The 25987-nt window shown below is 50.4% G+C and overlaps 1 protein-coding gene across 2 annotated transcripts in view; it reads right to left on the bottom strand.

Moving 5' to 3' along the window:
- NRG1 (neuregulin 1) overlaps window positions 1-25987 on the bottom strand; it is a 1782260-nt gene that overhangs the window by 1583308 nt on the left and 172965 nt on the right. The gene's annotated exons all lie outside the window — the stretch shown is intronic.

The following is a 25987-nucleotide window of genomic DNA, read 5'->3' as shown; positions in this document are numbered from 1 at the left end:
CTATAGGGACACTTGTGCCAGTGTCACCATGGTGACGCCTAACTTTGTGGACCCTGGACAGATCATGCCAGGTACAGAATTCCTGGTGACCAATGCAAGCAATGTCACTACCAATCACAGTATGGCAATTGTAGCTTTCTCCTGGGGAGGGGTAACTGGCCAAAAGAAGGTTGTAGTTAGTTCAGACCTCCCAGTGGATTGTTTGTTGGGCAATGATTTGGAGTCATCACAATGGTCAGAAGTGGAGCACCGGACTCACATGGAAATGTTAGGCTTGCCAGCACATGTGTTCGATGTGACCAGGTCACAGGTCAGGAAATGCCCCACTGAACAGGTGCTGGATCCTGGAACAACGGACCAGACACCTCCCAAGAAAAAGAGCGGTAGGGTTAAGGCTGCGCCTTCCCCCTTGCCCCAGGTCGTGGATCAAGTCTCAGAGGAGGCTGACCTACAGGAATTGAGGGAAACTGAGCCGAGAGAGTTCGAACTTGATCAAGTTGAATTCTTGGGTTCAGGGGGACCCTCAAGGGAAGACCTGGGGAAGGACCAGTTAGACTGCCCTTCTCTTGAACCCCTCAGACAGCAGGCTGCTGCTGAGGCTGCTGGGAACGCCACAGGTACCCACAAGGTATACTGGGAAGATGGACTCCTGTACACTGAGTCAAGAGACCCGAAGCCTGGCATGACCAGGAGGCTGGTTGTACCCTTGTCTCAGCGAGGTTTCCTACTTACCTTGGCCCACGAGATTCCCTTAGCAGGTCACTTAGGCCAGACGAAGACGTGGGACAGGCTTGTCTCACACTTTCACTGGCCTCATATGAACGAAGACACCAAGGACTTTTGCCGCTCCTGTGTCACTTGCCAAGCCAGTGGTAAGTCAGGTGGCACGACAAAGGCCCCCCTTATACCAATGCCTGTGGTGGGGGTGCCCTTTGAACGGGTGGGGATTGACATCGTCGGTCCCATGGAACCACCCACAGCATCAGGGCACAAGTTTATACTGGTGGTAGTGGATCATGCCACCAGGTATCCTGAAGCTATTCCCCTTAGGACCACTACAGCACCTGTTGTGGCAAGAGCCCTAGTTGGAGTATTCTCCAGAGTGGGCTTCCCTAAGGAGGTCGTCTCCGACAGAGGTGCAAACTTTATGTCGAGCTACTTAACTGCTATGTGGAAGGAATGTGGTGTCAACTACAAGTTCACTACACCCTATCATCCACAATGCAATGGGCTTGTTGAGAGATTCAACAGGACCCTAAAAGGGATGATTCATGGACTACCTGAAAAGCTTTGGCGTAGATGGGACGTCCTGATCCCCTGCCTTTTATTCGCTTACAGAGAAGTCCCACAGAAGGGGGTTGGCTACAGCCCTTTTGAACTTTTGTACGGGCATCCTGTAAGAGGACCCCTGTGTTTGGTGAAGGAAGGATGGGAGAGACCTCTCAAAAAGCCTGCAACCAACATAGTGGACTATGTGCTTGGCCTCCGCTCGCGGATGGCTGAATACATGGAGAAGGCATCCGAAAACCTTAAGGCCAGCCAAGAACTCCAAAAAGCTTGGCATGACCAAAAGGCTGTCTTGACTGTTTACCAGCCCGGACAGAAGGTGTGGGTGTTGGAGCCAGTGGCCCCAGCAGCACTCAAGGACAAATGGTCCGGGCCCTACACCATCCTGGAGAAAAAGGGAGAGGTCACCTACCTGGTCGACCTGGGAACTCCCCGGAGCCCCCACAGGGTGCTTCATGTCAACAGGCTCAAGGCATATGTCGACAGGAAGGACATGAGTTTGCTCATGGCCCTAGATGAGGGACAGGAGGAGGAGAGTGACCCTCTCCCCGACCTGCTCACTCAGAATCCTGACGATGGATCGGTAGATGGTGTTGTCTTTTGTGGCAGCCTCTCCGAACATCAACAGAAAGACTGTAAACAGGTTCTTCAGTCTTTCAGACATATGTTCTCTCTAACACCCAGTCAGACCGATTGGTGCACCCATGAGGTTGACACTGGTGACAGCTTGCCCGTCAAGAGTAAAATCTACCGGCAGCCTGATCACGTTAGAGACTCCATCAAGAGTGAAGTGCAGAAAATGTTGGAGCTGGGAGTCATTGAACCCTCGGATAGCCCTTGGGCTAGTCCCGTAGTTCTAGTGCCGAAACCTCACACCCCGGGCGGTAAGAAAGAGATGAGGTTCTGCGTAGACTACAGGGGTCTCAATGCAGTCACTAAGACTGACGCCCACCCAATACCGAGGGCAGACGAGCTTATCGATAGATTGGCTTCGGCCAACTACCTAAGTACGTTTGACCTGACAGCTGGGTATTGGCAAATCAGGTTAGCTGAGGACGCCAAGCCTAAGACCGCATTTTCTACCCCTGGTGGGCATTATCAGTTCGTGGTGATGCCCTTTGGTCTGAAAAATGCACCTGCCACCTTCCAAAGGTTGGTGAATCAAGTCCTTACTGGGCTGGATGACTTCTGTGCAGCGTATCTAGATGATATTGCTGTCTTTAGCTCCACCTGGGAGGATCACCTGGTCCACCTGCGGAAAGCGTTAGAGGCTCTGCAAGCAGCAGGCCTCACTATCAAGGCCACCAAGTGCCAGATAGGGCAGACACAGGTTGTATACCTGGGCCACCTTGTAGGTGGAGGCCAGGTTCAGCCACTGGAGAGCAAAATACAGTCAATCAGGGACTGGGCTCCTCCAACCACCCAGACTCAGGTTCGAGCTTTCTTGGGCCTGACTGGTTACTACCGAAAGTTTGTCAGGAACTATGGTTCCATTGTGACACCATTAAATGAGCTGACAAGTAAGAAAATGCCAAAAAAGGTTCAGTGGACAGCAGGCTGTCAAAAAGCATTCGATGACCTAAAGCAGGCCATGTGCACAGCGCCTATCCTTAAGAGTCCGGACTACTCCAAACCATTCATTGTCCAAACAGATGCTTCTGAGTTGGGTGTGGGAGCTGTTCTTTCTCAGCTGAATTTTGATGGTCAAGACCAGCCCATTGCTTTTATAAGCAGAAGGCTGACCCCTAGAGAGAAGAATTGGTCAGCCATTGAGAGGGAGGCCTTTGCTGTGGTTTGGGCCCTGAAGAAGCTGAGGCCATACTTGTTTGGCACTCACTTCAAGATTCAGACCGACCATAAGCCCCTCTTGTGGCTAAATCAGATGAAGGGTGAAAACCCCAAACTGCTTAGGTGGTCCATTTCCCTACAGGGGATGGACTTTACAGTGGAACATAGACCTGGCACTGATCATGGCAATGCCGATGGGCTCTCCAGATATTTCCACTTAGAACAAGAAGACTCACCTGGTCAAGGTTAGCTTATTGTCCCAACGTTTGGGGGGGGGGGGGGGTCATGTAGGAGAGTAGGGTCTGCAATCCCATGATCACCCAGATTTTTTTGCTTTTGTTTCACTGGTTTACGACTTTCTCTGGCTGTGGGCCTGCCAATCAGACCCACAGCCTGGCTGTTCTCTTTCTAAATTACGACATGTACCCTAGATGCATTTACCAATTGGTACTGGGCCACCTTATCAGACCCCGTAACGCAGGGCATAGGTGTACCCAGGGCCGCCAGGGGCTGCAGCATGTATTATGCCACCCCTGGCTGGCCTCCTAAATTTGACACAACTGGCTGCATGACAGCTGGGGCAAAGCCGTGTAACCACCCTTTGCTTTAGGTATAGTAGCCCTATATCTAACCGTACAATGGACGCCCGAGTTCCTATCAGTCACTCCTATGGCAGGCCTTGACAATCCTGAAGGCAGAGTGCGTGGGCTCGTGTGAACTAGGTTCTGGCCCGAGCCGAGCCCGGTTGCAGCTTGCGGAACAAAGACCCAATGGCTGTTCCAGGATAACGCGCACCACATCGGTAACTTCGGTGTCGCATTATCGAGGCATGTCGAGTAAAGTGTCATACGAATCGGGATAATGCCCCCTCACCAATTCTGGCGATGAGGTTAGCATTCCACCCTTCTAGAGGGACACGACATGTGCGTAACTGTGAACCCCGGTTAAAGTTAACTAAAGCCTCAGCTCCACAAAATGGATGCTGCCACCACAGACACGAGTCTGACCTCCTGCTGCTGGGAGTCCTTCCAGCGAGGAGCGCTTGGACAAAGGGTTTCCTGTCAAGGGCGGTGTTCGCACCGTCCCAGACAGGGTTTGTGTATTCTGGGTAGGTAGGGCTTTTGCGAGAAGGTGACTGCGGAGTGGCACCCCGGTGTTCACTACGCATCTGCTGGTCAGAACCAGTTCCAGGGGCGCCAGCCCTGGCCTGGGGAAAGTCCGGCAGGGGAGAGGGGTATAACTACCCCCCTTCCTGGTCCCACCCTTAGGGCAGGACCTAGTCATGTACCCACCCCTTTCTTTAGGATAAAGGCCGGAGCGGGGACCCTTCCAAATTAGATCATCTTTGAATCAAGAACTACTTTCTACGAAAGGACATTCGAGACTCTTCTCAAGATTTCTCCCTTGTGACTAAGGAGTAGTCACCCTGCATCAGCGGGCACCACCTAAGAACTCTGCGGTTTGCTGCAAGTCCTTCCTCAAGGAATCCGACGGCCCAGCTCAACGAGAACCGGCTTCCCTGGCACCTCTGACCTCTACCCACGTCATCAGCCCAGCTGTGATCTGTGGGTGCGACGAGACCTCGAGGGACCGGCCATCATCAGAACCTGCACGCTCTTAACCAGCACGACCATCGAAGTAATTCCCTGGTGAGTGCTCTGGGGTCCGAGAAGCCCCGACCCTGAGCCGCTCCAGCACCGAAGTGCAGTCTCCCAGCATCTCCACGATCTGCGTGGGGCCCTTCTGCTCGCCGCTCAACACGTTGTCCGGTCACTAGCCGCTGGCTTGTGCGCTCCTGTGACGACATCCGACAACCAACGCTGCTGGTCTGGTTGCTCCAGACTGGCCTTTGCTTCTATCTTTGAGAGAAGCACCCCGGACCCTCCTGGTCCCCTCAAGACGCCATTTTAGGCCCACCACGTGGCCCTGAAATCTGCCAAGGCTTGTTGCCCCAATCCTGGGCCCAGCGACGCCGACAGCATCATCCTTCGTGGGACAGCTCGCACCTCCATCCGGGTCGCCGACAACGCCTCCTGGTCCGTGAGACTGCAGAGCCTAGCGTCGCCCACTCACCTAGTCGAGGTGACGGCCAACCGGTGCCCTCCTGGTACCCTCTGACTACTGGCTAGTAGTACGAACTTGGTCCCCTCTGCTTTCAGGTGTCAACGATCTCTGATCCAGGCTTGGATCTCTACGAACTATTCATCACTGGTCGCCGGCCAGCAACTCCCTTTCTTCCGGCTCCTGGCTCGTCAGCGAAGACCCCGACGCCTGTAAGACTTGTGCAGCCGCAGCCCTCGTGGCTAGGTAACTCGGCATTTCGGTGCCTGCATAGCCTCTTTACGCTAGGGTCCTGAGTCCCTCGCTTCCGACTTGCCTTATCGGGTCCGCCCGAGACCTCTAAACTTTCCGTGTCCTCGGACACTTGTTTTAATTGTGCACTTGAAGTATTTTCCTAAGAGATTTGGTTTGTGCTTAGTACCCGGTCCTCATAAAGAGTACAGGGCTGTTGTGAATCTTAATAAATATCCTGTTTATTTTCATAACACTTGTGTGGTGTCCTTTCACCTGGTGTTCAAGGGGTACATGTGTGGTAAACGGCTGGCTTAACACGCCCTCTCGAGTCTTTAGCCTTAGACTGCTCGTATCCACGCTACTAGGATAGCTGGTCTATAGGTTGACTTACAACCAATCATCATAAGGGTCGTTTGGAACGATACATAGCGGTCGCTAGAATAGCGAACGCTGCATATCGGGCCAACTTCTCACAATAGTGAAAGCAGATTTTGGTGTACAGGTGTAGATGACCAGTTTACCAAGTGGGTGAAACACTGAGTAGAATGAAAGGAGAACAGAAAGAGGTTAAACCTTGGTGGGGGAACCCAAAATAGGCATATATGTGAACCTGGAGAAAAATTAGACAGTGCGTTTGGATTACATTGGACCAATGGCTGGGTTGTGTAGTGAGGTGAGAGATGTGTGTTTCATGGTTGATGTTCACTTGAATTGTTGTAAGGGGAAGTTTTATAGAGGAATCCACAAAACCTACAATTGAGGGGGCGTGGCTAAGGCGGCAAACATGGCGGACAAAGCCTAAGCGGGCTCCGTCCCGCCGACCAGATATCCGGCGAGAATCGTGCGTCTCCCCGACCCTAAGACACCCTAATCAGAGTATTTAGCTGTCGGAACCGGCTGCGGTGCCCCGACTGCAATTTGTAAGCTGAAGTTGACTGCTGGGCGGAGGTCCGGGCTCCGAGGTGGTGCGGCCTGCTGACACGTGAAAAGCCGGGACCTCGAGTTTGACACCGCCAGGCGGAAGTGCGGCGCGTCCGGCATCGCAGAGGAGCATGGGGCGGCCCGGCACTTCCGGTGCCTGAACAATCGCAGTGTGCTTCAACGACACGGTGGGGGAAATGTGCAGTAGCTGGCGACACGGCTGCATTGCCCCAACCTTCAGTGCTGACGAGGTGAGGTGGCGGCAGAGACTGAACAAGCCCCATTCGGCGGTCGTATCGGACCGGGGGGACGCGGCTGGCCTGTGAGTGCAGCGGAACACCTCTACCCCCCGTTTTGCCCCCTGCCCCCTAATGGAACTCGACAAAGAAGCCTGGCGCTTACTGTAGGGGGGGCGAGGAACCTCGGTTGAGGCTGGCTGCCGCGTTCAGACGGTGCTTCCTGCGCGGCGTGCTGGGGCCTCCCCCCTGTTCAGCGACACTGTGAGGCCACTAAGGAGATCCCCCTGAGGCGGGGGGGGCCGGGAACTTGCTGGCCGGTCGTGAAGTGGGCGACCACGGGCGGCAACACAGTAGTGCTCGTAAGCGGAGGCGAGCTACCCCAGTGACTGACTACATTCCGTAGCCTGGCCCCATGATGATGGTCCTCGGCGGACTGGTGGTGGGGCCCTTGGAGTGAAGCCTACAAGACGGTGAGATCAACGCACCCCGGCACTGACCGTAGCGCACCTGCCGGCCTTGGGTTGGAAGAGGGTGGTAATCCATTGCGGTGCCGCTGGCACGGGGAGGCGAAACGACTCAGGCGGCCACGCAAACTGGCCTGGGGGTAGACACTCATACCCCGATCAATACTCCTGTGACGCCCTGGACCCAGTACCTGTATTCACAGGCCGCCATGACGAAGGGTGGCAACAGTGGGCACACTTCGAAGCAAGGCACGATAGACAAGTTTACGGGGCCGACGGGGAGTGCCGGAGCAGCGGGGGGCCCTCCAACATCCAGCCCTGACAACGCCGCCCTCATGGCGGCGATAACTCAATCCAGAGACATGCTAGACGCAAAAATTGGGGCAGTTGGAGCCGACGTTACATTACTGCGCCAGGACCTGCGCAACGCGGTGGCTCGCATTACAGCAGCGGAGACAAGGATCACGGGAGTGGAAGACGATGTGGTGACCCTGAAAAAGAGGGTGGCCAACATAGAGGGGATCCAGAAGGGCCTTGCCCTGCGGGCTGAGGATGCAGAAGGGCATGCTCGAAGAAACAATCTATGCTTTGTGGGATTTCCGGAGGGCTGTGAGAAGGGCGACATGGAGGCCTTCCTGACTCGCTGGTTGGAGGAGTGGCTCCCTCCGGAATCCCTATTGCGCTGTTTTATTATAGAACGCGCACACCGAGCACTGATCCAAAAGCCGCCGGTGGGAGCAGGTCCCAGACCAGTGATAGCCAAGCTACTCAACTATCACAACCGAGACACGATCCTGCGGCAAGCGCGCATGAAGGAGCCTCTGCTGTTTGAAAATCACAAAATCCTGATATTTCAAGACTATACCAGGCTGGTACAGCAACAGTGCCAATCCTTCACCGAGGCCAAGGCGCGACTGCCGGGCTTAAATATCCAGTATGCTTTGCTTTACCCAGCCCGCCTGCGGGTGGTTTTTTAGTCCAAGACCCAATTCTTCAACACTCCAGAAGAAGTTGCCTGGACAGATGAGACGGTCCGGATCAGGTACATACTCCCCCGGGTCGAGATTCAGACACATCCTCCACAACAGGGACCCCTCTGACCCCCCGGCGGTCGCGTAGCAAAAGTAATTGGAGATCCCGTACTAAGAAGAATCCTCCTTCAGAGAATGGAGCTGCAGAGGCCACTGAGGCTACAGACTCCCAAAATCCAGCATCATAGCCTCTGAGGTGTGTGGCGGACTTCAGCTCACGATCCGGGGAGGAGACTACACTCCTCCTGAGCATGGACAACTTTTGCAGATTGCTGTTTGAGACTTCAGCTGAACAAGTAACTTTGTGGTTTGGGAGCGCGGGTTGGGGGACGACATAGGGAGGGCGGACTCAACCCCTCAGTTCGGAAGGGTTTGTTAGTGGGGGGTACGTTGGGACTTAGTGGGTAGTTCTTGAGGATCCATTGGGATAGTGGGTCTCGGACCTCCCGTTGGGGTCCGGCGACGATCTATACCGCGACAGGTACTTCAATGTTGCTGAGGTATGGGGTGGGGGAGGAGGGGGTGTTTTGGGGGTAGTTAGCAATGGGGAGGTAAAGGGGGGGTGTGTTGTGGGTGCAGTTGGGCAGGATGGGGGAGAGGGAGGGGTAGGGGTGCGATCGGGGGGTAGTTAGCTTTGACACAGTGTCTGCGCGTGTTCGGCTGCAAATGTATGTATGTGTGTGGCTCCAAAAGCCCAGGACATTGCTTTTCCTTCCCATCGATGATGGCTGATGTCTAGGGAACAGGCCCTCCACAAGCGATATTGAGGGTGGTGAGTTGGAATGTCCGGGGAATGCTCGATAAAATAGAACGAGGGGCGGTATTGCGGCTAGGGAAGAGGGAACGGGCGGATGTCCTCCTCTTGCAGGAGACGCATCTCCAAGGCACTAAAACCCTCAGCTTGCAGAGGTATGGCTATCAACAAGTGTTTCATGCGGGTTTTGTGAGAGGGTCTCGAGGGGTGGCAGTCCTAGTGCATCGCAGACTCCCCTATGTACATGAGACGCAATGGATTGAAGCCCATGGTAGATTTGTGTTTGTGAAAGGTACGGTGGGGGATGAGCCAATGGTCTTTGGTAGCGTGTATGCCCCACCCCCATTGCAAGAGGCACTCATTGAAAAGTTGTTTGAGGTATGGGCAGATATTCCGAATGTGCTGGCGATTGTGGGTGGCGACTGGAATGATGTGATGAATGGACGAGTGGACCGACATAGGCCCGGAGGGGGGCTTATAGCAGACACCCCCACTAAACTGATCGGCATGGTGCAGGGAATGGGATGGATTGATACATGGCGGTACCAGCATACCCATGGCCGTGAATACTCCTATGTCTCTGTTGTACACCGGTCCTTTTCCAGACTGGATTATCTGTTCATTCCTTCTACCTGGATAGGGAGGGTAGCCTCTACGTCTATACTCCCACTTGGCATATCAGACCACTCCCCTGTGGCACTAAACCTACAATTAGATAAGAAGCGGCAGCCCTTTAGATGGCGCCTGTCTACGTGGCACCTGCAACAAGACAGCTACCAATCGCATATACGAGAGGCCCTATCTCAATACTGGGATGACAACGATAGGCCCAAAACGAATGCTGTCACCCTGTGGGAAGCTTTCAAACCCGTGATCCGGGGAGTTGATATTGCCTGGTGTGCGGGAGCCCGCAGGGCCCGTAAGAAGGACATAGAGGAGGCAGCAGGGCGGGTCCGGGATTTGGAGGGGGAGAGTAGTGCTGGGGAAACGGCTGAGGCCATCGGGCAGCTGCTGCTGGTGCAGCAATCTTATACGTCCCTGTTACTGAACGAGGCGCGCCAGCTGTGGTTGGCCACGCAGAGTAGAATTTACCAGTGGGGAGATAAATCCAGTACCATACTCTACAGACTCTGCCAGAATACCTTCCAGGCGCAGTCCCTCCCGGGACTTCGCGACGAAACGGGGGGACCCTGTGATGGCCCCAGAGGACCTGGCAGCCAGCTTTGCACAGTATTATGCGGCCCTGTATGCCCCCCAAGATGTTCTCCCAGCGGAGGACATAGATACATTCTTGGCAGACCTCCCGCCTCGCGCGCTCTCGGATGAGGGTCGCGACCGACTGGAGCTCCCTTTATCACTGGAGGAGCTGGGTACGGCGCTTGGGGAGCTGAACACTGGGAAGGCCCCTGGACCTAATGGGTTCCCCTGTGAATTCATGAAGACTTTTCATCTCCAACTGGGGGTGCGTTATAGAAAGGCATTGGAGGCGGCCAGGGAGCGTGGTCACCTTCCGGCGACATGCCGAAATCGTAGTCTTCTGTAAGCCCGGGAGGCCCCCCGAAAATCATTCCTCATATAGGCCAATATCCCTCCTAAACTTTGAAGCGAAAATTTTGGTGAAAGCCCCGGCCAACCGTCTCATCCCTTATATTACGATTTAGTTCATCCTGATCAGGCTGGGTTTATGCCCCATAGGGAGACGAGACACAACATCCGATGTGCGCAGGTGATAGTGGAGGCGGCCCGGGCTGCCGGGATCCCGGCGGCGCTCCTTCTGGCCGACATAGATAGAGCATTTGACTCACTTAGCTGGGTCTATCTCCGAGCGCTTCTGTCCCGCCTGAATCTTGGGACTCGCTTTCTCTCATACTTACAGTTGCTGTACACAGATCTGACGGCGTCTGTGAGAGTGGCGGGAGCGGTGTCAGACCCCTTCTCTATCGGCCGGGGCACCAGGCAGGGCTGCCCTCTCTCACCCTATTTATTTGCATTGGCCATGGAACCGTTGGCGGCGTGGGTGCGGGTGGACGCGCAGTTGCGGGGACTTGAATGGGAGATGGGACCGTTTGATCGTATTGCACTCTACGCTGACGACGTCCTCTTCTTTCTTACCGACATAAATAGCTCAGGGCCTAGAGTCCTTGAGATAATGCGTATATTCGGGGAGGTATCAGGCTTACACTTAAACGTACGGAAATCCACGCTGTGGGTGCTGGGGGGACGTGAGAGGAGGGGACCTTGGGCGTCAGCGCTGAAGGAGGCGGCTGGCAGTATTAAATACCTGGGCGTCTTGTTGACCGATGTACCTGGAGTAGCTTGGGCACGCAATGTGGTGCCTGTCTGGGACCGCGTGCGATCGGATATGAAAACATGGTCCAGAATGCCCCATAATGTATATGGTCGCTCTGCAATATTTAAGATGGTGGCCCTCCCGCACCTCCTATATCAGCTGCAAAATCACCCATATCCCATAGCGCCGCAGTGGTTTCGACAAGTGAACTCGGCGCTAAGCCAGTTTCTCTGGGCTGGAGGGGTGGCGAGAGTGGCACTCCGTACCTGCTTTCCCTCCACGTATTGTGGGGGCCTAGCAACATCAGACATCTTGTCCTACTAAAAAGCGTCTCACTTGCTGTGCTGAACGAATGGTGGTATGGGGACCGGGGTGATCCGGCCTATGCCCTTGAGAGATACATGATGGACCCGCATACGCTGCATACCATCTTGTAATCGGCGACCGTCAGGAAGAGGCTTCCCATGGTTACCCAGGTGATCTTCCGAGTGGTGGAATAAATTAGCGAGAGAGACTCCGCTGTGGCAGAACGGACAACTGCCGGCCCTGGCGTCCTTGCAAGGGTTCCGGAGCTGGGTTGCCATCGGCATATCGGCATTGGAACACGTCATGAAAGGCACGACCCTAAAGTCGTTTCAAGCCTTGAGAGAAGAATATGATATGCCTCGAACCCAATTTTTTAAGTACCTGCAGCTGCGACACGCCCTAATCCCCCTCCCTGGTAGGCCTGGACTCGCTGCCCGAATTCAGTCCCCTTGAGGCTAAGGTGTTTATGGGGGAACTGGAGGAAAAGAAAATTTCTAACATATATCAGACCCTGGTCACACATTGCTCCTCTTCATTAGGTAAATTGCGCTCTGTGTGGGAGGGAGACATGGGGGCCTTTGAGGAGGAGGACTGGAGGGAAGCCCTGGAAGCTCCGAGAGGAGCGGCAATAGCAGTGCGCTTACGTTTCATTCAATTCAAATACCTACATAGGGCCTATTACACCAGGGACCGACTGTGGAGGGCTGGTTTGATTGCCTCTCCCGAGTGCTTGCGGTGCGAGCGTGCGGTGGGCACATTTATACACACGGTATGATCATGCGAGAAGCTGTCGAGGTTTTGGATGGGTATATGGAATTGCTTGTCTGAGGTGCTGGGCTGGGACCTTCCCCGATCGCCGCAGCTGGGCCTTCTACATATTATGGAGCAGGTTGGAGGAAACATATATAAACGCCACCTACTAGCCCTGGGCCTTACAGTGGCCAAAAGAGATATAGCTAGAGCCTGGAAGGACCCCAGGGCCGCCTTGCTGGAAGTGAGGAACAGGGGTTTGGACTTTTGCATGGGACTGGAGCGCCCGGTATTCGAGGCCAGGGGCTGCCCCCGGAAACATTTTAAGATATGGAAGCGATGGGCGGACTATAGAGGGCTGTGGCTGGAACCACCTGCGCAACAGGCGTTGATGTAGAACAATTACATGATGAACCCGGGTGAAAAGGAGTACACACTGTTTGTGATTTGATAACTTTTGCTTTTGGACTATGTAGACACTGTGCGGGGATGGGGGTGGGATCCGGGAAGGAGGGTAGGGGGAGGGAGGTCTGGAGGGCTCAGTGGTCCTCCGGTTTCTTGGGGGACAGTGTCCCATATGTAATTCATCAACAACATAATAAAATTTTGTTCTGAAAAAACCTACCATTGAGGTCTTGGGAGAGCTATTAGATTAAGATTGGTATTTCTCTATTTTGATTGCAGATAATGATACCCCAGTTAACCTCAGTAGAAATGAGTGACCTTTTGGGGCAGTAGAGAGTTCACCACTGTTGTTGAAGGTGTTTATACAATTCACACTGTTATGTTATGTTATGTTATGTTAATTATTCATTTCTATAGCGGACGGCTACTCAAAAAGAGTGTCCCGGCGCTTTATTGGAGAAAGACTCAATCAATTCTCTCAAATCAATGTCATTCTGGAAAGGGGTAATAGCAAGATTCTTTCAGTTAGCTTTGATGAGCAGGAAGGACATGAGAACGTGGGAGCAGAATTGGTGTGCACCTACCACACCACTATCAGTACTGCAAAGCAGAAAACTCCTTTCGGAGAATAAGAGGGAGAGAGCCTAGTACAAGCATGGCTAAAGAAGATGGTTCAGAGTGTGTGCAATTGTGGAGATAAGAGCAAAGTAAATCAATCACAAAAAAGGGGCGAGGGTCAACTCAGTTTTAACTCGATCACCCCAGACCCCCAAAGACCTCAATTGTACACACATCAGGGGTGAATAGAGTAAATAACATAAAAATACATATATACACAACAAACAGAGAAGGCCCCAATAGGGCAAATCACTTTATTTGAAAAAACTGCCCTCACTCACATACCAAGGTATGTGACATGCTTCATCATTGGGCCTGCTTACAATACGTCCTGTTGTACCCCACGCAGGACGGAGCATAAGGGAGGGGAAAAAATACTAAATTGCTCCTAACACGACATATAGTCAGGACAAATGGACATCGACAACATAAAACACATAAATTGGTGAAAATTGTGCAAACACCAAGTGATCTCAACCGAGAAGTGAAACAAAAAAGTCCAGTATAGGGAGTGATTAAAGCTGATTAAAGGTGTCAACCAAAAATAAACTTTATTAAACTTTCCTTGACACCCTTATCAGGATTAAAATTTGAAGAAAAGGATGGGAATAGGCCTCTACGGAATAATAAAGAACCTCAAGGCATCCCTCCTACCACTGCCAGAGTCAACATGTTTAGACCGCTCTGTATGCGCCTGTAAGGCCACTCCGGTCTTCTTCAGGACCGTCGCATTCGGTGTCGATCTGGGATCCCCCGTACTCTGGAGAAATATTATCCCACCAGGGGGGGGGCAGGTCAAATTGATCCGTGCCTCTCCTGTGTTGTGTGTGAAGAGTGTTCCCTCAGATCCGGGAGAACATTCACTACAGCAAAGAGAGAGAGTATAGAGAGAAGGTGATATAATCCCTTGTTAGTATACACCTACTCTATCAGATTTTTTTCATGTCATCCCTGTCTCTCTTATTTAATAATGGTACTTGTTGTCGATGTCTGTGGCCATTAAGAACCATTATTGATCACTCGTCCTTATGTGGTCAAATATATACAAGATACCGTTCCTTGTAATTAACCATGTCTCTGTATTTAGCGTAATCACCCGTACTCCGTGCCTAGCCCACTCTATGACTGAGGGACCATCATTGCGCTACAATCTGTAACTCTTGCTCTTGTGAAGTGTTATTCACTTACCGAGTTCATAATAGTTACAAACTCGAACTGGTGTCCGGTGAGGGAGACGCCCAAGAACACAATCTGTAAAGAAAAATGCGGGAGGAGATGTTACCTGCCAGGTCTCCCCCTCACGTTATATGTCTATTGGTGGATATAACGTAAGTGTTCTTCAAAATCAAAGTCCCTTCGTGGGTGTTGCCTGTAGGTAGTACTACTCGCGCTCGCCCCCATGAAGCCCTCTCCTTACCATTCCGTAGGTTCGCCCCGGCTCAGTCACCTTCAAACCGGAACACAGCGCAGGTGATATGCGCCGTGTTTCCGCGTTCATTTCATGTTGTGAACCGGCCGGGGCGTTCCACGTGACAACGTAGGAGGCGTTGTCACGCTGAGCGCTTTTGCGCTCATAGAGGGAACCTTGGGAAATGTAGTCAGCGCTTGGAAATATCACAAGCGTTCCGGGTTCGAGACTCCTATGGCATTGAGTATTTTAATTGAAGAAAGAAATTTAAAAAAATACCAATGCACAGAGTCACTTAATCTGCCCTATATTGTTAATTTGCCTAGGTGAATGCCTTCAGATGGAAACCTCAGCGAACAACCAGAATTCGTTGTGCAGGATTCCTTTTACCACTTAACACTAGGCACGGAGTGCTTGCTCAAAGACCAGGCTACGCATGCAATATTAGCACCCCAAAAACCTCAAATAGAATATTAGGGTGAATAGTCAAATACACTGACAAGGTACTTGGAAGTGGAGGTGACAAAGAGGTCCAGACATTAAGCGGATCAAATATATAGAGGGCTACAATAGACCCTAGAAACTTGTTTACATTCTTAACGGACATTAATTAAGGATGCAACTAGACAACCTGAATACACAGTGGCCATCTACTGTCTGCTCAGTGCCTGCCAGGGGATATCGTCATTCAGTCCTACCAAATGACTCTTAAGGCGATAGACCCATCTTTGCTCCCGCCGGAGCAACAGGTCATGATCATCTGCTAGGTATCTGCCTAGTTGGATTTTTTCGATGACAGTCCACTCTAGGTCATCTATACCAAGTCCCTTTTCCAGGAAATGTGCTGAGAGTCGAGTGTTTAAGGGACTGAGGCTCCTTGTAAGACATTTTCCATTTGGAAATGCCATCCATCCATTTGATCTTTATTTCGACATTTTTCAGTCATAAAAGATTGCAGTTAAAACATGTATAAAACCAATTGACATAAAATAAACATTTCATAGAATCAGATTACCAATCAGAATGTAGATCATAGGATAATCAATTCATAAGATCAAATTTCATTCAGTGTATACTGTCACAATTTCATAATATACAATCACCCCTGGGTGCCGCTGTGATGAGGGAGCATCTCTTGGACCGCATGGCTAAGAGGAACTTGGAGAGTGCAAATCTTATGTGCGGTGACGTGTCAGTCTTAGGGATTCTCATTGCAACAAAACATTTATCAAAATCCATATTCTTACATAAGTGCACCAACCAGTACTTTCTGGCTTTACTGTAGGCGGGCAAAAAAAGAGCATGTGTACTTCATCCTCCTTGATCGCACCACATCCAGGGCAGAAGTTACTCGTGGGATTAGACCACATGCTTGTGTGTGCCCTTAGTGGTAGTGTTCCATGCCTCCATTGGATGTATAGCTTCCTCGCTCCTACAGGATATATGACATTCATAAACTCCTCAAAACCAAATGAGTGTTTGAGAGTTAGAAAGGTGATGGTCAAGGAGCCAGCTTTGGAGTCATGCAACCATATGTTTTGTTTTTGATCCATAAAGGACTTCGCAAGCGTTTTGCCTGAAAGCCCCCTGCATGCCCGTTCTGGATCATACCAGAGGTCAGGTAGGTGTGGTAAATAAAATTACCGGGACTATTTTTCTATACATTAATATGACAATAAGGATAGCTCATAAAAAAATGAGAGGCAGAGTCCGTGGTATCTGAGTCATACGGGCTTTAATTAAGATGACTCGAGTCACCGAGAATCGGGTTCCATCACCACTAAGGTTCAGGAAGGGATATCTAATGGTTTATTAACATCACACATTATATATAGTAAAACTGAACAGTTGCATTGAATACAGTAGGCGTAACAAGTGAAAAAGAGAGAGATAAGAACACATAGGCGTAAAAAAAGGAGTGTACAGGGGCGTACACGGAGGTGTGTGCTGGAAGCGTCACAGAAGTGTCATAGGTGGGTGGAAGCATAGAGAAATTCTGCAGGGTCAGCAGAAACCTTTTACCATGGATGCGTGCGCAGCTGAACGTGACGTATATGGACGTGTAACTGGGGAGAGCTGGGGGCTTGACTTTAGCACTAGTAGAGGAGTCTGGTGTCTGGGATGTCAGAACGACCTGCACCTATAGCATATCTGATATCTTGTGTTTGGAGGATGTGTTGTCTGAAGTAAAAGGTCTCTCAGGCAGAGGCCGTTCATCACTGAATGCTAGTGGGTGCATACGTGTCTTCGTGCAATGCGCGGGGCTATGGGCCTACTATGGCAATGGGTGCAGTAAATGACTTGTAAGGAGATAGGAAGGCCGGGCCCTTTGCTCTGCAGGCTGGAATATGTTTACCTATTTCACTAGACTGGAATGTGTTTTTGCGGAGGCTGAGCAGATAACTGTAGGCAAAATACCGTCTTGGCAGACAGGCCAGGCCGAGCCGGGCACCGCTTGGCTGGGCAGGAAGTAAGGTAGAGGTCAGGGATGCATACCTAAACTGCAGCTTTCTGAGACAGAAGAGGCTCGGAGCCTGAATTAAGGGTCTGGCTCGATTGAGCCACAAAAACGTGTGCTTCGCGTTATTTAAAAGTGCACCATGTAAATGCATTGGAAACGTAGGCCTGGATGCGATATTAACATTAGAACCATGGAGGGCCTAATTAGTGACATGCTAACCTTTGACGGAAATGCAGGGACATTATTAAAACAGGCACAGGAAAAGGAATTACATGATAACATGGACATACATGGGACATATGTACATAGATAGGGTACGAGGGGGGGACACACTGGCTACCTGAAAATTTCTATTTCCTCATAGTCCCATTTTCCCGAGTTCGTTTTTCACAAATACAAGCCAGGGAATTCTTGCTGCGCTACAGTGGCTCAGCACATCCTTCAATTCGAGCCTATAATTGGACAGTTCTGGGGTTATCCATAGCCAGCGCCAAAACCGGAGAGGTTTCAGGGCTAGCTCGTCCTGGATAAAACTCAGCCTTAAGTCCAATCTCAACAGCAAGAGAGGTGTGCTTTGGGGGAGTGCAAGTAACTGCCTCATAAACTTATTCTCCTCCCTGGGGATTTCGGGCCTACAGGAGTGCCCCCAAAGTTCCCCACCGTAAAGAGCCGATGCCCTCGCCTTTACTTTGTAAATCTCCAATGCGCGGCCCTCTGGCTTGAATGTCGATGAATTTGACATTTTAAGGATACCACCCACTAGTTGGGAGAGTTTAATTGGGATTTCGCCTGTTGGGGGCCCCAGGAAAGAATTTTGTTAATCGTTACCCCTAGATACTGAAAGGTCTGTATTATTATTATTAACGAATTTTGTACCGCGCACGGTTACCCAGAGGCATCCCAGCGCTTATAGAGAATCAGAGCAAGCTGCCTATGTGAAGCAGAACAGATTTAGAATTATTCTGGAAATAGATAAGTTTTCAAATGTTTCATAAACCTGAGCAGGTTTGGTTCAGAGCGTAGTGAGAGTGGGAGGGAGTTCCAGGCGTGTGCAGTATGGATAGAAAAGCTCCTGCCACCTGAACGGGCTCTCCTAATTCTCTTTATCTGAAGGAGGTGTTTATTATCGGAGCGTAAGGCTCTGGTGGGCTTATAGGGCCGAATCATGTCCTTCAGAATAGCAGGTCCTTTTCCCTGAATGCTCTTGTGAGCAATACAGAGGGCCTTGAAGGTCACTCTCTCTTTGACCGGGAGCCAATGGAGTGCCTTTAGAGCGGGCCTGGCTGATTGCCTGGCCGGAACGTTCCGCAGCAGCCTGGCTGCCGCGTTCTGCACTTGTTGCAGGATTTTGAACGTTGATTCCGGTGCTCCGAGAAAGAGTGCATTACTGTAGTCCAGGCGTGAGATGATTAGACCTTGGACTAACAGCTTCCGGGAGAGTTCAGGTAAGAGGGGGAGAACCTTACGGGCCGAACGGAGCAGTCCATAACAAACGCCAGCAATCTTCTTGGCGTGTGTCCTAAAGGACAGATCAGGCTCCAGCCAGACCCCCAGGCTCTTAATCTCCTTCTTTGGGTCAGGCGGAGTGCCCATACAGTTGGGCCAGCTGCTCGGCGAGAGGGCAAAGCTTGAGTGGCCCAAGATCATCAGCTCAGTTTTTGAGCCGTTCAATTTGAGCGATGACCTGGTCATCCAGTCAAACACCTCTCTTAGGCATGAATGGAGCGTTTCAGGCTGTTTCTCCAGCTGTGTCAGACCCACCACTAGCTGAGTGTCATCCGCATAGCTTATGGTCTTAAAGCCAAACGGAGACACCACACCCTCCAGGGGTGCCATATACACGTTAAATAACGTGGGGCTCAGGGATGAGCCCTGAGGCACCCCACAGTGAAGTGGAAGGGGAGGAGATTTTGCGTTGCCTTCCCAAACCTCGAAGGTACGCCCCTCCAGAAAAGAGGCCAGCCATTCCAGGGCCGCTCCTGTGACACCTGTACCCTCTCCAGTCTAACCGAGCCCAGAATCGGAGTTGGACGGGTCCGTGCTGGTGGACTGAAAATCAAAAATTTGGTCTTATCAGCATTGATTTCCAGTCCTCGGCAGCGGCAAAAGTCTGTGAAGCCGTTCAGGACTCGTTGAATCCCCATAGGGGACTTGGACAGCAGGAGGGTGTCATCGGCAAACATTATCGCTGGCACCCTCCTGCCTGCCAATCTGGGTGCGTCGTTGTTGGGGACCGCATCCAGGTGCGATATAACACCATTCACGTAGAGGCAGAACAGGGTTGGTGCCAGGACGCACCCCTGCCTGACATCCCTGCTAACTGGAAACCGGGACGACAGCGCCCCATCCCTCCTGCATCTGACCTGTGCATAGTTTTGTGCATGCAGCCTCATCAGCATCGCCAGTAATGCATTTGGGACTCCCAATCCCAAAAGCACCGCCCACAATTTTCCCCCGGGTACTAGGTCGAATGCGGACCGATGGTCCACGAAGACCATGTAGAGGCTGCCACCCTCTAATGTCGCCGTCTTCCAGAATAGCATTATTAGACGGAAGATCTGGTCCACAGTCGACGTGTTCTTCCTAAAACCAGCCTGTTAAGGGCTGAGGATGTCACGCTCCACGATCCACTCCTGTAAGCGGTCCAGGATTAAGCGGGAGAAGATTTTTTGAGAGACGTCAATGAGGCTAATAGTCCTGTAGTTGGTTGGGAGCAGAGGAGAGCCCTTCTTGAAGATCGGGACGATCTCTGCTTCCAACCAAGTACCCGGTACCTCCATGCCTCCCAAAATAGCGTTGAAAAGGGCACATAGGTAAGGGGCCCGAATCGCCGGATGATCCTTGAATAGGTCACCGGGGAGTCTGTCTAGGCCAGGAGCCTTGCCCATAGCCAACATCTCTATGGCAGTATAAACCTCCTCCACTGTAAACTCCTGGTCGTCGTCTTGTTCCCCCAGACTAGGTATATATGCCGGTAGGCTTTCCAGACATGTGTCAGCATATAAGGTCTTAAAGTGTAGCTCCCAGACCCCTGCCTGAATGTTAGGTTCAGTTGCGGATCTAGGCTCTCCTGAACCAGTGCTGACAATTGCCCAAAATCTACGCGCGTCCCTCATATCCAGTGCGGAGGAGAGGTTAGACCATTTCTCCATGTCCCACTCCTTCCTGGCATGGTTCAATGTTTCTTTATATTATGATCTTAGGGAGCGAATTTTAGGTTTGTCTCTCCCGTCTTAAAAGGCCCCAATAAGCTCTGATTTTGCCTTCCTACACGAGGCGTTGTACCATGTGGATACAGGTGCCTTACGCCTCCTATTAGGGCCAGGGGGGTTGAAAAATTCCGCTAAGCAGGCTACTAGGTCCTGATGCGCACCCTGCATAATATCTTTAAAATCTAGTGCCAGAGGCTGGGAGATTAAAGAACCCACCTCCGTGAGAGAGGGTAGAATTGCACTATATAATTTGGGCAGGGCGTCTCTTGATACCGCCAGTTTCTCCCATTTGACTCTGCGTTTGTTGTTGGTTATGGTGTGTTTTTTTTTCTTTTAAAGCATCCAATGGTCATTTAAGGGACTGAGGCTCCTTGTAAGACGTTTTCCGTTTCGAAATGCGTATACTGGGATGGAGGTTTACTGTCCCTTGCAGGCTTCCATTCCTTCATTTATAGCCATGTGCATGAGGTAGTACACAGCGACCAGCCTAAGCAATATTCTTCAGGCAGGTGGATTTATGACCCGTGCGAAAGGGCTATTTTTAAAACAATCTTAGGAACATAAGTCACATCACAAATCGCATACCTATTCATGAACTAGTTGGTGTGAAATCTGCACTTACTGATTGCAAACAGATAAGTACTACATCGGGCCCATAATCATTTTAAAATCTCTTCACAAAGATCGCTTCCCAGCTACAGCACTACCACCCCATAAACACCCTATTCAGTAACTTGAGTCTGACAGTGACTTATTGCAAAACGGAGTACCAGAAGACTAATAAGGATGCAGCCTTAGATGATGAACTTCTCGGTGTATCATGTCTGCTTCTCATGAAAGTCATCTGCTCAAATGATTTTACGCTACTAACCGAACTGCATGTGGTGCCAGCTACAAGTAAAATCATAGGCCCGGGTGAGAACAGAAGTAGGTAGTCATCAAAGGACCCAGGCACATGCACCACCTCAACTGGTGCATGTGCAGTGCGCAGACTAGTCAATATAGACATGCCCTTGAAACACCACTGTCAATGAATCCTAAGTTAGGGTCCACCTAAATGTTACTTGAAAAAATGACCACTTCAACACTAAAATTTAGAATGAAGTTGAAACTAACCCTACTGTAAGATGATTTAAAAAAGAAGACGGCGACAGAGGGCCCAGTAAAGGTTTTGAATAATAGTGAGGCAATCAGGATACTACAGCGTACTTACTGGGCCCGGTTTACTAACTGAACAAGTACAATGCTTGAAGCTATGGAAGCCCCATCATGATGAACTCTGCTGGCTCAGTGCAGAAGGGAGTTTTTATGCACCTGCAGTGTTAAAAGCAAATTAATTTAACCCAATATTCTCCCAGTTGGTGCATTACTTTAGACAGCATAGCTCTGAAACAGAAAGAGGCGAACCTCGCTTAATGTTTACGCGCTATACTTCCTGCAAGCTTTAACTCCTAGAAATATCAGGTTGCATTATTTTTTTCCATGCTGCATGCACGTAAAACAGGCGCGTTAGGTCAGCAGAGCCATCATAATACGGCCCAGATCATCAGTACAAAGGAAGCACTAGAAATTGAGTAAGTGATTTGGTTGCAAAAATGCCGATCAGACAAGATGAAGTAAATGTGCTGATACGAAACTACTTCTTGGAAAAAGACAGGACACTCTGAAAGAGGTGGTTAACAGTGTAAGCAGCCTCTTTTCAGAGGGCATCCAGTTATATAGCTTCCTCAAAAGACTTCAACCGATCTATCTACGCCTACATTATGCTTCAAATAACGGCTTTTGAACACTTTCATGCAAGCCGTTAAGTAACTATCGTATTTCTGCTAGCAATTTCAGGGAAAAACCATATTGCATCGAAGATTAAGTCTCAAATGCCTGAACTATGTCCACAAGGAGGCAGTGTTGCTTCACGAGACAAAGAAGAAATGAAAAGACGCCTCGCTGAAAGAGGTCCATGTGTTGTAGAATAATCTGAGCATGCTTTTTGTACCCCCTAAACACTCAAAAGATAACACCTAGGGCACATGTAAGCAAAGTAAAGCTTTACAAATCAGCAAACCAGATGATACATCTTCGGATTAGTGATGGAGGCCTTGATGTATTGAGGACTTGCGTTGTCTTTGCGTAACGCAAGTCGTCGCAAGGCACCCAAATCCTTAAATGGGATTTACAAAGCCACGCAAGGGCTATATACGTGCCGCCTTGCGTTACTTTGTAAAGTAATGGAATTTAACGCAGCAGTTGCGCTGCCTTGCATTTAATTATGGTAAGCATTCCATGGGTCTAGCATGGGCATCCCCATACATCTGATGGAGCGAGGTGAGAAACAAAATGTTGTATACCCCTCGTAAAATCGCTTTCTCATAACAGTAACATGAACTAATTGTGTGGTTTTCGAAACACTAATCAACATAGATTAGAATGCATACATAAAATACACGTGGGATACTAAATTGCTTGTGTTGCAACCATAATCAACTAATATAGCCTGCCGTAGAGGGCTATACTGGCTATTAAAGGCCCTCTTCAGCGTTAAAGGCCCCGAACCGAAGGCGAGGGCCTTTAACAAGGGAGAGGGACTTTAATAGCGGTATAGCCCGTCTACGAAGGGCTATAAGGCTATTAGAACATTCTGTCACTAGAGGACAGAATGTTCTAACAAAACAAACAAAGCCTTTTAGAAGCGTGAGGGAATTGGAATCCCCTCTGGCTCCCTGAAGCCTTTGTTCACAGCCAGAGCTGTGAACAAAGAAACATTGGAATGTTGGAGCTCCTGGCTTATACCAGCCATTATAAGCCCAGAGCACTCCATTGTTTTCAATGGAGCTCCCAACGTTCCAATGTTCTAATTCGGTGATAATGTCATGTCGGAGATTAACGCAAAAGCTATAATTTAATCGAGAGTGGCATATATGTGCTTACTGTCTGTTTATTTGTGGCAAAACATGAAAACAGGTGAGCAAATCACGCATAAATGTGGCTTTGTTTTCTAGGTAACAAGGATACCTTAGTAAGGGGGGAGGTGAACAGAAGGGCTATAATTCAATAATTAACATTTAATTGTGTTTGTTTCTTTAATAGTTCCCGTTGTGGCCTGTGAGTCCTACTTAAAGATGGATGATTTTTGTGACTCCGAGATTAATGTGAACAACGCATGCGCATATGGAGTGAAGCTGCAGACGCGTATGAGCTGACTCTCCGGAATGGAACGGGTCAAGGACGATGCGCTCTGAAACCCTGACTGACTGCCAATAAAATGGACATCCGTATTGTAAGCCATGGGACAATATTATTAACTAACGAATTAAAGGACATAATGGAACTTGTAACCTTAAAGACAATGGATGAATTCATTTAGCTGACTCTGCGGAAGTCAAGTAATAAGATGATGAGGTTATGCTCATCCACCCCTTAGACTGACCAATTAAAATCGAAGAAGACCCTAAATGTTTCAAAATTTAGACAGTTTAGCTAGTGGAAAAGGGTATAAAAGACTAGGTCTGGATTTAAGAAAAAAGCGCTCTTTTTGATTTCTATCTGCGTATCCTGACATGCTGCTGGAATGCTGAATTTCGTTGCAGCGTAAGAACTTTACATTTTTGTTTTTTAACTTTAAGCTTTGTTTGAATCAGTGCGGAGTCATTTGATGAGGGTGAATAACTTGAAGGAATAGAGAGATAGAATTTGGGACTATTTGTCTTTTTACTATTGCTTATGTCTGGTAAATGTCCTTTTTGAACTTAAAATTAAATGAAATATAAATGTGCGAGTTACAATTCTTTATTTCCTTAGAACTAACTGCAATAAATGAATTAAAAATGAATAAAAAATGATTATGCCAGGAGAACCTTCTTTAAATAAAAATTAGATAAATGAAGAATTAAGCTGGTCTTGTTCATCCTTAGTTGTAATCAAAAGAGAGGGGCTCGTAATTACCCAAAGGGAAATAGAGCACCAATATACTATCAAGTAAACAAAGAGTTTTCCCTATGGGAGATCCAATTTTCTCAGATCCAAACAGGATTCAGAGTTCTATCATGCTCAATCCGCAACATTCACTCCACTCTCCGTCTGTTGGCTTGGGAGACACTTACCAGAAGGAAAAAACAATGTGTACGTAAAAATATACAATTTATTTTAATAAAAAACATATGAATTCTTATGCATTTGTAATTAAAAACATATAGTTAGACAAGTTAAAACCACCTAATGTGGAAATGGAGAAAAGACAGGGAAAGACACTAGTATCTGTCTTAATCTTGTCCGGAGATGTGGTTGCGTCGGGGGATGTACAGGATGAGTCGGGCGGAGGCGTTCTGGATGCGTTGGAGTCTTTTCTGTAGCTTGGCTGTGGTTCAGGCGTAGAGGGTGTTTCCGTAGTCCAGTCGGCTGGTGATGAGGGCCTGGGTGACCATCTTCCTGGTTTCGGTCGGGATCCATCTGAAGGTCTGTGAACTGTTGCAGGGAGTCCCACAGGGCACGGTCGTACCGCCCCAGCAACGCCGCATCGCTGGAGGCCTTCATGGCCGTGGATGCAGTCCCACAAGCCTTCCTTTCAGCCGAGTCGATACATCGGCTTTCCTTATCGGGCGGCACGGTTGAGGAAGGGGAGGTGGAGTGTAACTTCCTGGCTGCCGTCACTATAACAGAGTCGGGTACCGGATCTATTCGCAGAAAGGACGGGTCTGAATCCTGGGCCGTATACTTCTTCAGAAGTCGTGAGGGAGCGGCCTTCACCACCGCTGGCGTGAGGAACAGCTCCTCCGCAGGTTCTACCAAACCTGGCACTAGTGGTAGAAGAGGGCGAGACAAATGCTTCTTGTGAAGCGTTTCAAAGATCACGGACGTCGTGGGTGTTGGAGCCGTCACCGTGATTCCCAATTTTGCAGCGCCCCTCAGGAGAACCTCCTGGAACGTGCTGATGTCATCCACCGGAGACACCCTTGTCCCTGGGGAGTCCGACAAGGTCGGTGAATAGGATCTTGTCCTGGAGGAGTCCGTGCGGGACCTGGATCCCCGCCTCCTATGGCGACATCTTGATCTAGTGGAGGATCTACGTCGACTCCTCGATCTTCCTGTCCGTCCGGAGCGCGATCGCGACTTCCTAGGCCTCGGTCGATCCGCCGGTTCCACCGGAGCGGGTGTCTTTGGTTTGGCCGGGGCCTTCGGCTTAGGAGTCCCCTTGGGAGGGGTTGGAAGTCTAGGCAGTGACGCCGACCTCGGAGGGACCGGAGGTAGCTTTTCTTGCAACTGAGGTCGAGGTCCGGGTTGCGGCAGTGTTGGTAAAGGAGGAGGGGTAGGAGCCCTCGGAGGGAGACCCCTCGACAATGGATGCGGAGGTGTAACCAGTCTTTGTGACGGAGTATACACGTCGGAGTACACCGAGCCCGGTGATCCGCCTTCCTTTCCAGCCTGGGACGTTGGCGAACCCCCCATGGCGTCAGGCCTCCTTCCACGCCTCTTCGGCGTCAAAGAACGGCGACCGGACGGAGAGTGTCGGTCCCTCGACGTGGAGCGTCTTTTCCTCGGCGTCGACCGTCTCCTCCTCTACGGCGAGTGTCTACGCTTCAACGGCGAACTCATCCGCCTCGACGGCGACCTCTTACGCCTCGACGGCGACCTCCTGCGCCTCGACGGCGACCTCCTGCGCCTCGACGGCGACCTCCTGCGCCTCGATGACGAGGATCCCCTCGACGATGATCTTCTCCTTTTCGCCGACGGCGAACGGCAGTGTCGCCTCGACGGCGAGCGCCGA

This window comes from Lissotriton vulgaris, chromosome 3_1, assembly GCF_964263255.1.
Source record: "Lissotriton vulgaris chromosome 3_1, aLisVul1.2, whole genome shotgun sequence".
NCBI classification, from domain to species: domain Eukaryota; kingdom Metazoa; phylum Chordata; class Amphibia; order Caudata; family Salamandridae; genus Lissotriton; species Lissotriton vulgaris.
The sequence above is the reverse complement of the archived record's forward strand: the minus strand, read 5'-3'. Positions and strand labels throughout refer to the sequence as shown.